This window comes from Delphinus delphis, chromosome 2, assembly GCF_949987515.2.
Source record: "Delphinus delphis chromosome 2, mDelDel1.2, whole genome shotgun sequence".
Taxonomy (NCBI): Eukaryota; Metazoa; Chordata; class Mammalia; order Artiodactyla; family Delphinidae; genus Delphinus; species Delphinus delphis.
In genome coordinates, this window is record NC_082684.1 from 35,321,764 (window position 1) to 35,336,173 (window position 14,410).

The 14,410-nt window shown below is 35.9% G+C and overlaps 1 protein-coding gene across 9 annotated transcripts in view; it reads right to left on the reverse strand.

Moving 5' to 3' along the window:
* The window catches only part of GPHN (gephyrin), a 626,216-nt gene that overhangs the window by 198,860 nt on the left and 412,946 nt on the right, over positions 1–14,410 (reverse strand). The gene's annotated exons all lie outside the window — the stretch shown is intronic.

Consider the following 14,410-nt stretch of genomic DNA (forward strand, 5'->3'; position numbering starts at 1 on the left):
TACAGCTTTTTCAATCAGGGAACTAAAAGGAATTAAAGTAGTGCTTAGGAAGATTAGTCTGCCATTAGAGGGAAGAAGGACTATACAAAGGGAATCCAATTATTTAGCTACTATTGTAATCTAAGTCTGAGGTGATTAAGGCTTAAAATAGAAACTTATGTTTATTTAATCCTTACTATATCCCAGGTACTCTACTAGATTTTACATAAATTATCAATTCTTCCTGACACTCAGATGCTGAAACTTGTATAAACCTTTGAAAAGTTGATTGATTTATTTGTTTAAACAGTTACTCATCGTTCCCAAATATTTTTTGAGTGACTTCTATATGACACACCAAGTTCATTACCTGTCTTACTAAAGCCAGAATTTGAAAGTAGATCTGGCTACAAAGTTCATTGTATGTATTAGAAGTAAGAATAATTCAAAGGAAGAAATAACAAAAACGACAAAATTTAATGGCACACTGTTAAAGACAAAAAATAAGGAAGGGTAAAAAATAACTAGAAGATTTCTATGATGGGAAACTTTAAGAACATGATCTAAGAAACTTTAAGAACATGATAGAAGGGATTTAGATAGAAGTTGGATATACTAAGTTTGAAATCATAAAAAAACATTCAAACAACAGCTGGAAATATAAGTATGAATGCAAGTGAGCTATGTCACTTTAGTGTATATTCTAACAAGCTAACATGTATTTGGGCTTTAACTATCGATAACTCTAATTAACCTATTGTATTTGTAAATTCTCTATGGCATAGAAAAATGATAACATCATGACAATAAGCTAATCTATTTGTATAAAGCTAGATTTCCACATAAGGAGATTTTTACCAATCTACCTACCTACCTACCTACCTATCTATCTATGTATGTATGTATCTATCTAGATATATGTGGTGCTCCTAGAACAATGATGCTTCAAGGACAAAGGACGACCCTGCCTGAAAACGTGTAAGCGTTACACCCCTTACTGGACTCTTAATCACCCTCCCCACCATGTTGTGATGGTTACGAAATTCCTGAGCCCACCTGGGCAATGGGACCTGTCCCAAATAAGGAAAGGAGTCTGGCCTGTCCCACTCCCACCCTATAGAAGGAAGGTATATGTGCCTCGAACAATCAGTAAATGAAATTTTCACCTCGGACCATTCTTTTGTTTTCTGGCTATAAAACCTGATCAATAGTGCATGTTCGGGCTCGACTCTCCCAAACTACTAGGAAGTCGGCCCCACTGTTCTGGCAGCAACCCTTCCCTCTAATGAATTCTACCTTCTTTACATTCTGCTTTGTGTCTGGAAATTCTTTTCCAACCTGTGTTTGGACCAAGACAATATATCTCTATCTCCTCTCTCTCTCAAAGAGAGATATATATAGTTTATATTTTAGTTTTAAGACACTTACCTCAAAAACTTCCTAAACTTGTTATCTATGCATTAGTATTTCTTGATCTTTGGAATTGGCTTCACGTTTAGAATGTGTAAAATATTATGAATGTAATGAGATCAATGGCTCATGTTGTACACTATTGTTCATTCCTTCAAGCCAAGTTAAGAAAAGCTGGGGGGGGATGGTGAGCAGGGGAACTCACCTGCTTATATTAACAGCATTAATATTTCCTCATCTTAAACTTTAGAATTCTCATTTCTTATTTCCATTGATGACCCTCTTTTGTATTTCAAACGACCTGAGTATATGAGGCAATATATGAGGATAAGCAGAAATTCATTAGTGTCAACTACAATAATGTGTTTCAAAAATCTTTTTTATAATGGAAATTTAAGAATCTATGGCCAAGTAGAAAGAAGTACCCATTGTCTTTCGTCAAAAATTATCAACCAATTCGTTTCAATTCTTTTCCAAGAATGTTTTGATTATATGTATCAAATATCCCTGTCAAAGAGAAAGTCATGTGCTTTCCCACTATCTTTATGGCTGGTCACTTATTTGGATGTCAGAGAGAAATATGTACTTAATTTTCTTATTTTGACCCAAACAATTTATATATTCCAATTGTTTTTTTATTTCAAATTTCCTTTTTAATTTTAAGTCATAGCTTTGTGTTGTAACACTACTTGTTCCAAAATTAGATCATGAAGGTACCTTCCTATGACTTCCAAATAATTAATCAAAATGTTCTTCAATGGGCTATATAAAAAGCAAGTAGAATATTCCTAATTATCAATCTTTATCTTGAGTCATATATTTCTTGTAATTTCAAGGAAGAGAAACTCAAATGTAAAGTGTTACAATAGCCAAGCATACCAGCACTGTTATCTAACCATTCAGCAATTTTCTCTGCCAAGTCGCTCTGAACCTTAGACTACTGAGAATGTGTTTTTAATTAATTTTTAAGGTTCTCCTCTTTTGAGTTAAAAAATGGTTACAATTTTATAAGTAAAGTTAAAGAAAAAACACAAAATAGACCATCTGAGATATTTCCATTAGGCATTATATATATATATATATATATATATATATATATATATATATATATAATTTTAATATATATACACATATAAATGCACTGGGATAAATCTCCATCTTCTGTGTCAGTCGGACATAGGTCCATTTTCTTAGGAACAGGGAACTCCCTTCACAATGGTAGTGAGGAAATTGGCTGGACCATCCTTCTTGAATACAATTCCATGAAGATGCCATTTAAGGTCGTCTGGATCTTGGTTCCTTCTAGCAATCTACTACTCCAACAGTGTGTAGTTCATCAAATTCAGGTCTTTCTGAAGCCAGGCTAGAAATACAAAGTGAGGTGGACGACTAAGGTAACTGACCAAAAAGGAGGAAAGGACGAAGAGCAAAACAATTTCCCAATTTCATTTTTTCCCATATTCTCTGTGCTTGACAAGGGAAAAAATATTCAGGTCTGAGTTCCTTTCATTCTTAGCCATTGTTGGTGCAAAGTTTTTTTTTTTTTTTTTTGCGGTACGCGGGCCTCTCACTGTTGTGGCCTCTCCCGTTGCGGAGCACAGGCTCCGGACGCGCAGGCTCAGCGGCCATGGCTCACGGGCCCAGCCGCTCTGCGGCATGTGGGATCTTCCTGGACCGGGGCACGAACCTGTGTCCCCTGCATCGGCAGGCGGACTCTCAACCACTGCGCCACCAGGGAAGCTCGTCACTCACTTTTTAACTTGAGTTTTAATTTCTAAAAGTCAAATTTCAGGCATCCTTCTTCAGTATGTTTTATAGGCATGTTCAGGAAACAGAGCAGTGATTAACACAGATGAATATAGCCTCTCTCGAGCTATGCCCTTTCAGGGAGGTCATACTGAGTTCAAGAGCTTTGTCGAGAAATCTTTCTTCTAAAGCATCATCTCCTTTGGTGTTGCCAATGTGGAATGGAATATTCATCTTGCTTCTATTCTGGGGCTCCACAATTCTAATAGTAGCTTTTCCTTTTTGACCACTTCCCAAAATTATAGTTCTCTTTTTCTGTCTAGCAGCTTTGGATGGTTCCTTCACCGATGGAGAAGCTACCCACTGGTACTCCAAGCCACAAATCCTAAGAGATTCTGCAAAAGCACTTGCACCCAGGTCACCAATGAGCAAATTGCAGTTCAGAGTGATGCGCCTCAAACCAGCCATACAGTCAAGATCAGGTCTCCTGGAACGAAGACTCTCAGCCCAGGTTTCTTCATGCCTTCTGGTAGTCTGATACTTTAAGATCTTGGCCATGTGATCTGCTCCCTGCCATGTCAGATTACACCCCGTGAAGTTTACTGTCTGAAGAGTGATAGAGTTCTTTACACCTTGACAAATAACTGTCTTGCCCAGCCATGGCTGGAAGAAGCTCTGGATACAGATCAAGGGCAGAGGGTGCTCAGGAGCGGCGCCCAGTCCACCCCGCGGAGGCGGTCGGTGTTAAGTCCAGCAGGGCCTCCCGCAGGGAAGCGTGCAAGGCGGGCAGAGGCACCGAGCCCTGCAGCGCGCACAGTTCCTCACAGCGCGGGAAGAAGTCGGCCGCGGTGTCGCAGCGCAGCTTCACCGAGTGATCATGGCCCGAGCGTGGCTTCGGGGACGCTGGCTGTGGACACGATGCCCACACCCGCCTGGGGTCCCCGGCTCGCTTCCCGGCCCCTCGGGCCCTCACCGCCCGGTGGCTGCGGCCCCACAGCGTGCACAGGACCCACGTCGCAACCAGACGACGCAGGGCCACGAGCCCCAGCTAGGCCAGCCCCTCCAGGCCGCGCTCCCGCTGCGAATCGCTGGCCATTGGCGCCAGCCTCATCGCCCTCTGCGCTCGGGGCTGCGGTTCCCCAATTCATTTTTAAAGATTCCAAAAAGAGGTATGAGTTAAGAAACTTGGTAGAGTAGTTGCAGTGTTTTCAAAAGATACATTTCTAACAGATCTCTTTACACTATCTCCAAATTTCCAACTATTATATAGAAACAGCATGAAAATAATTCAGATAAGAGTGAAAGGAACGTGGAACATCCCAGACAACTATATTGAAATAAATAAGAAATAAAGATTTTCTAAGTGAGATTTTGTAAAGTAGAAAATCTTATGTGATTATCTCGCAGTATATTCATTTTATGAATATTTTATTACAGTTTCCTCCAGCTTAAACATTTTGTGGCCCTGTTGGTTCTAAAAATCGGTCCCATTTTTCCTTTTGAAACAGGAAATGCTACAGTGCTTAAAGTCAAGTTTTATTCCTTTCCTTCCTTTCTTGAATCTCCTATCTGCAATTCAACTAAAACTTCCATTTGTATAAGCTCAAAATTGTCAGTCAATCAAGGTTTGTTTAGATTAGAATTGGTGTGCTAATAGTGGGTTAAGAGTTCAAATGGCAACTGTTTTGCATGTTACAATTTAAAAATGCCTCCTTTTCTTTAAAAGTTAAAGGTAAAAGTTCTTTTTTTTTTTGGCCACACTGTGTTTGGGATCTTAGTTCCCCAACCAGGGATCGAACTGGTGCCCCCTGCAGTGGAAGTACAGACCTCCAGGGAAGTCCCCTAAACGTCCTTAAGCATTAAGTAAAAATATAATTAAGTTTCAGTCTCTGTCCACTGAACAGGAAAAATGAATTTAGCTTCAAAATCTCAAATTATCTAAATCAATCTTGCTACTGGGAAATCTAAGACATTAAAAACAAGATTTCAAAAGGTTCAATGTTTATTAATTTTGTTGTTGTTGTTGTTTAGATACTGTTACAAATCATAAAAGACGTATCTAGTATACACTCCAGCTTTTCAAATAAGTCAGAAAGAACACTATTTCTACCAAGAGATAGTACTATTTCTGGCTTTGGTTTAAGCTAAGGGAATTCTGAAGCAATTTTTTCAAAGGATTTTAAAAAATGAACACTGTTGGAACAAAGCTGAAGATTAGTTAGAGATATAGAAGGTGAGTTCCCCTGTTCCCCCAACCCCCAGCTTTTTTTTAACTTGGCTTGAAGGGATGATTAGTGTACAACCTGAGCCATTGATCTCATTACATTCATGATATTTTATACACTCTAAATGTGAAGCCAATTCCAAAGATCAAGAAATAGCTAGAAGATTATATTTAAGAAAGGCATAGTAGGTGATCAATAAATATTTATTAAATGACTAAATATGAGAATAAGAATAATAAATTACACAAAGGAATGTCTTTCTAATATTTCCTTGAATTAAAGTTTCATATCTTATAGAAACACCTGTATCCTTTCATAAGATAAAATCCAAAACTATATAATCAACCTGAACCAGGTACTGTGAAAACACAAGACTACCACATGCCATTCAGAGAGCTGACGACTTTTAATAACTCCTGAAAAGTGAAAAGCATGGTTTTTAAGACAAAACAATTTTCTGCTACTCACTTGGCAGATTTTACGACTTTGGGCAAGGTATCTAACCTCTTTTTTTTTTTTTTTGGCGGTAGGCAGGCCTCTCACTGTTGTAGCCTCTCCCGCTGCGGAGCACAGTCTCCGGACGCGCAGGCTCAGCGGCCATGGCTCACGGGCCCAGCCGCTCCGCGGCATGTGCGATCTTCCTGGACCGCGGCACGAACCCGTGTCCCCTGCATTGGCAGGCAGACTCTCAACCACTGCGCCACCAGGGAAGCCCTCTAACCTCTTTGAGCTTCAGTTTCCTCATCTGCAAAATGAGGATGACAATAATATCTTCTCCAAACAGAGCTGTAGTGTAGACTGAGATAAGATAAATAAGATGTCAAACATAGAGCTTGTCACATAGTAAGAGAATTGTATTTTTTACAAAGGGGCTGTCAACTACATGGAGTAACATTTGCTGAGCCAGGTAAGGTTAGAAATGATCTTGTTTTTGTACATCTCATGGATAGATTAATTTTTGAACAAGGCTTATTATTTTGGTCTCATGAACGTCATAGAAGATAGTGACATGAAACTGGTAAAATCAGTGTGCTACATCAGGGAGTGGAGAATTTATTTCTTCAGCAGTGGAGATAAATGAAAATGATGTAAATGTGAGGGAAAGAAGAGAAGCCAAACATGGAAGGTTTGGCTACTTCCATAGTGATGCTATAAAATAAATAAGAAGAGGCTTCCATATGAAAAGTAGAAACATGAGAACATTCCTTGAAATTCTATTAAGGCTTGTAGTCTAAATTTTGTGAAACAATCATTTACCAATTTAAAATGAAACAGGAAACAATTATGCAAGGTTATTTCTGTAAAGAGGACATCATGAATGTTAGATTCCCTAAGGAGTTCTTCACTGTATCGGTCATTACAGCTTCATAAATTAAACATAAACACCACCTATGGAGTCCACAGAAATGTGGCACTGAGTATAAAATATAGAAACCCTACCACAGATGACAAAAGGAGAAACACACTTCATGACAAGTAAATAAAGCTCATGTGTCACAATGAAAGAAACACACCCAGGTGAAGCCAGAGTTCATTTAAGAGCTGAGTGCTATGGAGAAAAGGCCACAATCCCGACTCCCCAGAAACCAGTTCCGCATTCCAACCTGAGAGCCCTCCTGCAAACATGCTGTCACAGAGAAAGTAATACCCTGATGGATGCTGTAGGCTGTGATTGGAGATGATGCCAATGGTAAACTTCTTAAACACTCTCATGGGAAATGGAGAATTGCCTGGATGAAGTGGCAGAAAGAAATGGGTTATATATTTTTTACATTGGGAATCATAATCCTGGGGTATTAAGAAAAGACCTGTGGAAAATGCGGTGATGAGATGATACCAATCTTCTCTTTCAAAAGTCTTTGCTAATATCACAAGTTAATTCATTTCCCTTTCATTACTTCGTTTCTCCCTACAAACACACATTTCAAGAAGAAATCAATTCTCCACAAAATCAGTTTAAAGAGGAAAAAAAAATTTGTAACAGCTGCAACTTGCAAAGGAAAAAATTAAAGAAGATGGCTTTAATTCTATTGACTCAATAAGTTCAACTTTGTGAAGCTACAGGTTTAGCAATGCTATTCCTTTCAAGGCTTTTTATAAAGTTTTAAAGTCAGAAGATGATATTCTGCCTGTGGTTCTACATACATTTACCTGGTATTTTAGACAGTGCCATCTTTCTGTTTTTTGCATGAAATTCAGAGATAATATTTCTGTGATCAGAATTACGCTGACAATACCGGACTACGCATAGTAGCTAAAGTTGCCTGCATAAAGTAATTATGTGTAGAAATATGTCTGTAAAGTAAAAAATTAAGATCTTAAAATTCACAGGCTATTAAAGTCCTGTTATTTACTAGTCATATTTTGAGGTACATACACTCTTTTCTCTTAGCTATTCAATAGTGCCCCTGCTTTGAATAGTAGACTTAAAGGATATTCAGAGCCTGTTAGTGATATTTCAGGGACCCCTGGTTTACACAACCAGAAAACCCACTTATGCTATGGTTTAACACCATAAGAATAAGAAATTAAACCTCTGAAAAGGCAAATAACATAGGTCAAAGTTGATGTAAAGTATTCCGTTAAAAGAACATGAATCTCATGAGTGGTAAGCTTTTCTAGATTTTAAGAACCTTATACAAGTATCAAGGAGACTATTTTCCTGAGTAACCTAATCAGTTATTCAAAAGGGAGTGAATCTTCTATTTTACATAAAAATAGGGGAATCATATTAAATTTTCATTTAATAATCAATTTGGAGGCTTTCCTCTGTCTATGGTTAATGGGACAGGATTGTTACTAATTTAATGTAAATCTTCAGCTACCAGAGACAGACCTATACAGCTCTGCAAACTGGAATCTTTGCCGTTAGCCAACATGAGTTTAACAACAAATTACCCAGTTCAAAGGAATCTTTATGGAATTAAGGTGGTGGCAACAATTAAGTTGGCTGTTTGGGCTTTAACCATTTCAATTTGATACAGTGACTGCCAAAAAAAAGTTACTCAGAAGAAAGTGCTGTATGAAAATATAGAAATTTCCCCATAAAACAGCTAACTTTTCCCCTTTGGTCCCTTCATCTCTTTCAGCCAAGTGCAAAGTGCAAGGCAAAATAAATTAAGGCAAAAGGAAAATAAAATAAGAAAAATGGTGAGGGCGAGCATGTTGTTGACCATGTAAATAAACTATGTGCAAAGTATACCTCAGATACACTACAGGTAGATAAGCACGAGGGAAGCTGAGCCTGGTTTTGCAGTGGGGAAAAGAAAACACTGTTAAAGAGGAAGTGATAGCACAGTAAGGGTCTCAGAAGTTTAGAAGGTTCCATCACCAACACATTTGCCAGATAATAAAACAGCCTTATAAAGAGACACTTGAGCTTGAAATCTCAAGGTTCATACTATTTGAGGAGAACTTTGTGATAAAAAAATACCTGGCTTAAAAAAAAGATCCATGATGGAGATGGCTCTCCAGATCAGAATCTGGTATGATCTTGCTCAGAAGACGCTCATTTAAGGTTAACAGGAAAGTGGAACACTGGTCACTTTTTCCTATGGTACCACACTGATCTCAGTCTTAACACTAGCAAACTACATGTGAGATTATTTATAGAATGACTCTATTGTACATTTTCATATTACTCTTTAAAGAGGGCACCAAAGCCAGATCAATATTCTGATTCTAATTTCCTGTTCCTACTATTTCATTCTCATTACTGAATCCATTCAGTATTACTGAATCTAAATAAACAAATAAGCCAGTAGCAACACCAAAAAGATATTTAAAAAACTTAACCACAAAACTCTTCTCCAGACCTGTCTTTTATCAGAATGTTTCATTGATTTTTTTGCGATAACTATTTTATACTTAAAACCATGTTTAATCTTCATGACTTTCACTTGATAATTTCCTGGCCTGTTCTTACTTTCTAGGTTGTCACACTGCCACATTCAATTTTGTGGCCTCTTCTTTCATTATGTTGTCAGAATGCCATGTGAGCTAAATATTCAAGTATGCATTTTCTAGTTAGAAATTCTTCAGGAAGTTCCAAAATACAAAGTTAGGGTAGGGAAATAAGGTAAAGAAGAAGATGGCACAGTGGAGAAATCAGAAATGTCCTTATTATCTGATCTGTTCTTTAAGTGTATTTCCAGCACCCAGCAGAGCGGAATATAGTAGGCACTCAATAATGACTTACTAAATAAGTGAATATACAAAATCTTTTTCTTCTATCCTCAAAAACTGAATTGTGTGAAATAATATTCAGAAGGTTTTACACTTACCATCACAAAGATTTGTGATAAAATGTATCACTGCCACTTAATGAGTTACTATGAGGTAGTTTCTAAAATATGATCAATGCTATACATATTAAGAAATTAAATCTTTCAACCACATACATATCTGATTTTCTTTAGCGGGATCCTAGTTCTAAGAAAGCCTTCCTCTGCATGTTTGTTCTGTTCCTATAACTATACCCATAAAAGTGAAAAACTTTATCTTTCAAAATAGTTTGAGTCTTGTCTTTTTTTTCCCCTCACTTTTCCATTTTTAATTACTAGGGAAATTTACTTGTCAAGGAGATCTTTTACTAGTACCCTATTGTCTTAATGTCAATTCTGAGAAGGCCATTCCACAGTAAGCATTAAACACCTCACAGATGTGTCACTTCCACTCCAAATGATGTCTTAGGCTACTGCAGGCGATTTTATAAGTAATAGATGGTTCAAAGCAGAAGACACATATTATTAATATGAGTAAATGCCAAAATGTCAAACAAGGAAGACTCAGGAGGCTCAATGTTCTACATACAAGAACCAAAAAACACTGAAATTTGCTTAAAGAAAGTAGAGTACATAAACAAATTGATCTTTAGTCATTTAAAAGCTACCAAAAGATTATTCATCTAAGGACTAATGTTCCAGTAGTTCTTCCTCACCTCAGTCAAAGTAGGCTGATTCAATGTAGACACTTTCAGATTTTTAAGTGCTATATTAAGATATGATGTATTACTTGATCACTTCAGGGTGTCTTTCTTAGTTGTACGAAATTTCCTATAGAAGGTATGATTTTAGGTGAGGTCAAGTAGGAAATTTAGCAGAAATCAAAAGTTGATTGTGGTTTTCAGGGGAAATATCTTTATTAAGATGCAAGGAAGTAATAAACAGAAAAATACAATGTGTACAGCAAAAATACTCTAAAAACACATTTTTATTTTTAAATAAAAATACTCTAAAAACACATTTAAATATTTAAATAAGTTTAAAGAGCAACAGTGGAATTTATCTTTAAATCTCTGTAAGGGGCTCCCCAAAGAAGAGGAATTTATAATCGATACTTTATCCATATGATAGTTCTATATTTGAAGGGTTTAATGTAATTCCATAGTGAGTTTACCTTGTGTGCTTGGCATGCGAAGAGCACAGAATAAACAGTGCAAAAAGGAAGAATAAAAACATAAAGGTAGAAAATTTCAGGGGATCAACTCTTTTAAGTGCATGCTTCCATGCAGAATGATCCGAAACCATCCTCAGAAAAAATAAGCAGCTCTCCTTTTCTCAGTTTGTAAAATGATGATAATTTCACACAATCTCTATTATAATAATTTCTTTGTCAATGTTGCCTTGACACACTAACCAGTTTTAGCAGGTGTCAGCAAACTTTTTTGTAAACAGTTAGATAGTAAGTATTTTAGGCTTTATGTGCCATACGGTCTTTGTTATAACTATTCAACTGCTGTTGTACTGCAAAAGCAACCACCGATTATATGCAAATGAAAGAGTATGGCTGTGTTTCAATAAAACTTTATTTTTGGGACACTGAAATTTGAATTTCATATAATTTTCCACATGTCACAAAATGATATTCTTTTGATTTCCCCCACAGCATTTAAAACTGCAAAAATCATTCCCAGCTCACGGGCCCACAAAAGAGAAACAGGATTTAGCCCAAGGGCTGTAGTTTGCTGACCCCTGAGTTATAGCATTAATTTAATTAATAAAGAAGTGCAAAAAACCCACAGACAATTCATCAACAATATAAGATGAGTTAGTTTAGAACTAAAGCTGGAATGAAGACACTGATCTTGAAAGACATAAAATCACAACCATCTAATTCATTATTTGTATTACCCCATTTCACACCAGTCTTATTTTGGCACTCAGGAAATTATTAAACATTTAAAAACTACACTTCAAAAGATATTACTTTCTCGCTTGATTCAAACATTTTTCTTAAACTTAATAAAAATATAGTCAAGTGATAACTCCTCCCTTAACTTTTTCCACTTTAGATAACACCATCCCTTTTTTGTGTTAGCATAGCAGGTACTTATAATTATCATATTCCTTCTACTTCATCACCTTTCTTCTTAGTTCACTTATGTGTCAATAATCTGTCTTCATAAGTCACCTTCCCTTTTACTGTTTGCTAAAGCCTTTAAAAAATTAACATATTTGATTACCCCAAACCTACCTGTATATATTTGTAGCTGAATGGAAATGTATCATCATATTACATAGACTGAGTGAAAATAAAAAATTTGTGGCTTTGAGGTATTTTTATTCATCTCTTTTCTTTTCTTTTTGTCTTTATTTCATGAGTACTTATCTACTTTTTTTCTGAATGTTTTAACATTCAAGCTTCCCAGGGCCCTATTGCTCTTTAATGAATTAACTTCAATTTTATAAATTTACCTTGATGTACATTACTTAAAGGAATTCATTTGCATTATCTTATGTTTTCCAATTATCATCTGTCTGCATTACTTTTTAATTAATTGTTTATTGAAGTATAGTTGATGTACAATACCATGTAAATACAGGTGTACAGTATAGTGAGCCATAATTTTAAAGGTTACACTCCATTTACAGTTATTATAAACTATTGACTATATTCTCTGTGTTGTACAATATATCCTTGTAGCTTTATATGTAATAGTTTGTACCTTTTAATCCCTAAACCCTAGGCTGCCCCTTCCCCTTCCCTTTCCCCACTTGTAACCATTAGTTTGTTCTCTATATCTGTGAGTTGGCTTCTCTTTTTGTACTCACTAGTTTGTTGTATTTTTCAGATTCCACATATAAGTGATATCATACAGTATTTGTCTTTCTCTGTCTGATTTATATACTTCCTACTAGATTCATACATTAGATTACATGGAAAATTAATTTTTTCCTTTATGTGGTTTTATTCTTCAATCATTGTTCTCAGCACAGTATCAATCTAAGGATTTGTAGTTACTTTTGCAGTAGTTAAATTAGGCAAACTGTGTTTAGGTACAAGATGAAAATTACTAAAAACTCATTTAGGGTTCAGAATACTTCAGTTTTGTATAAAGTACAGAAAAAGATGATACATTCTTAACTGAGAATTCAAGAATCGAATGCATCCTACTTTTTGCTATAGAAGAGTCCATGTAAAATTAAAAAGTATGTTTTCATATGAGAAATAAATAAAATTTAATACTGTTCTAAAAATTACCTCTTAATAAAAGTCTACTTTATATCATTGATTATAAGTAATAAATAAAAATGCAGGTCCTCTAAAAAATAATACATCATATAGATGATACCAATTGAAACATGAATAATTTAATTAAATTCTCATCCCAAACTTCTGAATGATGTCTCACCTTCTTCAACTATAAGATATTTAAGTGGCAACATGGTTCTGAACCTGTCATCTTATTGAAATATTTAGCGATGTTCAATGAATTAAAAGGCATTCATATACTTGCTCTTCTGTGTGGACACCTACAATAAATTTTCACAAAATGGAATGGTCACTATATGCCAATTTATCTCATTTTAGAAACGAGATCTATTTATATAGCGTATGGTACTTAGAATAACTTTATTCTGCTTCTAAGCAACAATTTTTAATATACAAGGCATATTTTAAGGCATTCTGGGGCAATAAGAATTAAAGGGAAGGAGAGACACTGAACATTCAGCTAAGATTTTTTTTTTTTTTTTTGCGGTACGCGGGCCTCTCACTGCTGTGGCCTCTCCCGTTGCGGAGCACAGGCTCTGGATGCGCAGGCCCAGCGGCCATGGCTCACAGGCCTAGCCGCTCCGCGGCATGTGGGATCTTCCCGGACTGCGGCACGAACCCATGTCCCCTGCATCGGCAGGTGGACTCTCAACCACTGCGCCACCAGGGAAGCCCTCAGCTAAGATTTTGATTTGTGTCTTTTGCTAGCTGAACTCTGTAGAGAAAATACTATTATTTGCCTTTTGACAATATATTTTTTGTTCTTCTGTACTTTTCTAGTTAACAGGAATCTTAGAAGGATACACCTTATATTCAATCTTTTTAGAAGAAGGGTAATCAGAACAAAGTGTGACCCAGTGAAATGAAACAAAAGATGAAGACACTGAGACTAGTTATTATGTACTCCACCACGCAGTACAGGTATTGAAAAAAAGAAATTGAAGAGTGGCATGAGAAAACCAATTTCCAAAGCACAGAGATTTCAATTTAACCCTAATCTAACACAAACTCCCTATCATATAGATCTTAGCAAGTTTCAACTTTCTGGTCTTGGTTTCACTGAAAGAAAAATAATATCATTTTTTATGACTGGTTAGGGAAGAGTGTGGCACTAAAAACACACATTATCAGAATCTTTTTAGGAGTTTCTAGAATGATATCCAGATATATCTAGACTGATTTAATCATAAAATTCATACTAATCTTTTTTATTTTTTTTAAAACAGTGGGATAGATTCTGGGGATGATTGTGGGTAATTTTTCAAATTCTCTAAGAATATGACTGAAAAGAAGGACTGGCTCAAAAGAAAGAAGTAGAAAAATGAGACATGTATTAATTTCCTTTTCTGTTTAGTTATCAGAATTTAAAGACTGATATTAATAAAAAACTTTGAACTTTAGTCAACAGAAATTTAATGACGAGATATACAAAATACACATAGTATATAATTAAAAACAAAGCTGAGAAACCAGAGAATTATCATAACACTATTATTTTTTATTCTATCCTTCATAACAAAATTATTATAGCAATATGAATTAAATGTATGACAATA